We start from the raw sequence: 3691 nt of genomic DNA on the forward strand, positions 1-3691 counted from the left end.
AAATTTCCTGCAAGTTAACTTTAACTGATATTTCATAAGGAAATACGAGTACACAGTCGTATCATCTTTAATCTTTAATCTATGGCGTTCTGAAAATTTCAAACGTGTCCAGCCTTTCCTGTTGTGAAAAAATTTACACCCGATTCCATCTCTTTACCAAGAGGGGCTCTGAAACTAATTTCATTGACACATGTTCCAAAAATGGTTTTCGGGCAATAAAGGACCCCTTAAAAATAATCCAGAATTTTACATGTTTAGAGTATTTTTCTAAAACTACTATCACTATTTTCTTTGATGCTTAAAATGTTTGAAAGGAAATTTAAATAGATATCTTCAGTATAGCAAGCGAAAAGCAATATTTTCCTCACTTGGTACAAATTTTACAGAAATAGTATTGTTTGAAAAAGCTAAGTACTTAGAATTAAATTGTGTGGCACTTGAAATCTACTCTTATTTTTTGGAATCACCATAACATCTTATTAACATCAAAACTCATAGTTTTAAATTAAAATTTTGAAATGGTTACTTTCTAAAGTAAAAAACACTCCCAAAAGCATATATTGTATTTACCGTTAAATTAATTAGTTGCAACATTCTCCAGAATTGACAACCCAGACGTGACAGCTGACTTTCCATTTGTGCGAGTTGAGTCTTCAATGTGGAGGGCCAGGAGGAGTGTGATGCCACCCATACCAGCCAGCCTTCAAGAACTCGGTGAAATTTTAGAGATGCCTGAATATGCAGACAGGTTTGGCCGCACAACAAACAACCAACCATTCTTTGCAAGAGCGTGTAATGGCAATGAGAATGAGGGCAATGCACTCATTTTCATAAGTGGCAATTTGAAGGACCTGCTATTGACTGCAGAGGAATTTCATGTGGATGGACACTTCAAGTCCATCCCTAGGGTAAACGGTTGTTATCAACTGCTTACCATAATGGCAGTTTCGCACGACTCTGTAAGTAGACAAATTATTAAGGCAAGACCATACTAAAAACTTTGAAAATCATTAAATTTGAGAGACTACAAAAATTTAAATTTTAAATATTAATGAAAACTATGATCTTTTATCATAATTTAAGACTTTACTTGGACTATGGGAAACTGAAGTCACTGTGAATTTTCATAATTCCTCAACTCACCCATTTTGGATCTGTAGATTTCAGTACAAAACATTTTTTTTAAGGTATCCTTGATGTGTGTTTGCAGGTATTTCCTGTTGTCAGCGTCTTGATGTCTCGGAAAACCAAGGTGGCTTATAAAATGGTTTTTCAAAACTTGAAAGATCTGGTGCCAGGTATTAGACTACCGAAAGTCATGTCAGACTTTGAAAAGGCACTCCTGGGAGCATTGAGGGAAGAGTTCCCCAATGCGGTACTCACAGGGTGCCTATTTCATTGTGATCAGGTACCACTGCAACTGAAATTTAAAAATACAAAATTATTAAAAAAATTAAAACCAAAATTTCTTACTCACTGTTTTCTTTACAGGCCATGTGTAAATGGACTATAAGGTTTGGCTTGGTCCCATTGCTCGAAGTGAATGATGACATGGGCAAGATTGTGCGAATGTGTATGGCATTGCCATTTCTGCCCCCGGAAAGAATAATACAAGGGTTCGAAGATGTAAATGAATATGCCAGAGGGAAGGCTTTCTACGAACAGATTGAGGGATTCCTCAATTATGTAAACCAAACTTGGCTTCAAGGTAAGAGCTGCTAATTTGCTAAGCCAACTTTAAAGAGATCCCTACGCTGCGCAAACTTTCACTGTTGTATCTTGATTACAGATGTGGGCCCAGATCATTTGTCTGTCCACAGACGGTTTAGAAGAACAAACAATGACATGGAATCCTACCATCGAACACTTGTCGACACAATTGGGAAAGGTCACCCAAATATTTGGGCCTGGATAGGTAAGTTTGGCATTTCTGCTCTGCTAAAGTTATTATTTTGTATAGTTACTTTTTGTTTTGGTAATCATACAACATTAATTTCTAGAGGACTTCAAAAAAAATGAGGCCCATCAGACAAGGAAACACGGATCGGTCCAGAGGGGCCAAGAAGTCTCAAGAGAGAGGAGGAAGAAGTACAGACTTTTAAATAGAAAGATAAGGCGCCTCACAAATCGACTCCCCAGATTGACGAATTTAGACTTCCTGAACGCGGCGAGCCACTTGTGTAAGTCAACGTACAACAGAGTGGCCCTCCGTCGAGAGGGAGCAGTACACCAGGACGTCGGTGAACCGGACGAGTATGGCCCTCCACCTCCACCCGTCAACGGGAACCTCGCTGTACTTGACCCCTTGGACCCGGACACCGACGAGGAAGATGAACCTGATGACGTCGTACCACCTTTGAACAATGGGCCTGGCGAGGTTGCTGTGCCTCTTCGAGGGCGCGGCCGCGGAGGTCAACGGGGTGCTGCCGGTGCTGCCCAGCGTGCCCGGGGCGGTGCCCGGGGCGGAGCCCGTAGAGGCAACCGTGGAGGCAACCGTGGAGGCAACCGTGGAGGCAACCGTGGAGGCGCCCGTGGGGGTGCACGCGCTCCCGGCCGTGGTGGCGCCCGAGGTGCTGGCCGTGCTGGTGCCCGTGGACGTGCTCGTGGAGGCGCCCGTGGCGGTGCAGAAGCTCAAGGCCGTGGTGGCGCCCGAGGTGCTGGAGGTGGTGGCTGGCCGAGGGGCCGTGGGGCTGGCCGTGGGGCTGACCGTGGGGCTGGCCGTGGGGGTGCTCGAGGAGCTGGTGCGCCTGGTGCTGGGGTTGGTCCTCATGTGGATCTCCTAGGGCCTGATAATGCACAAGGTAGGTGTCCTTCAAACAAAAAGCATGACATGCAAATTAACATTTAGAGCCACATTACAATATAAAATTATTTCATTGTACATTTTCATTATTACAGATCATCATAATGAGGTGGATAATATAATTGTGGAAAACAATATTATTGAGAATCCATTCAATGCTGAAAATGCACAAGGTAGGTGTCCTTCAAACAAAAGGCGTGACGTGCAAATTAACATTTCCAGCCACATTAAAATATAAAATTATTTCATTGTACATTTTCATTATTACAGATCATCATAACCAAGTGAACAATATACTTGTAGAAGACCTTATATTTGAGGATCCATTCAATAATAATGATGAGGTATTTGGACACCTTGATGATGCTGATGAAGGTATGTGCTAGTGTGGTTGTAAACACCTTTCTTTTGACATTATTAAATACATTATAGTTGACTAGTGACAATGAACAGCTTCATGGGTAGAACACTGAAAACCTTTCAGTGAGGTGCCTTTCTCGAAATGAGTGAGACAATTTTGCCTCGCTCAATCAGAGTGATGACTTTAAGGCTTACCCTATTTGAGTCATATGCACCGAATTCTCACTCTGAAGGAGTATAATTTCCCTGACCTCACCCAATTGCAGTGAGGAAGCTTACTTACTGTAAATTATGACTCAAATTGAGTGAGAGTCTGATTTCTCGCTCTCTGGAGAGTAAGATATCTGACTCTAGCATTTTCAGTGAAATGTAATTTACATTAAGTTGCACACCCGGTTACAAGCAAACCATTTAAATGCAGTTATGCTAGTCAATTTAGATGGACAATTTTTCACCAGTACAAAAAAATTACCTGGTATTAAAAAGAATTAGATGCAAAGTTAAATGCCATAGCTACATTGTTAGCAG

This window comes from Frankliniella occidentalis, unplaced genomic scaffold, assembly GCF_000697945.3.
Source record: "Frankliniella occidentalis isolate FOCC.00 unplaced genomic scaffold, Focc_3.1 Scaffold266, whole genome shotgun sequence".
Taxonomy (NCBI): domain Eukaryota; kingdom Metazoa; phylum Arthropoda; class Insecta; order Thysanoptera; family Thripidae; genus Frankliniella; species Frankliniella occidentalis.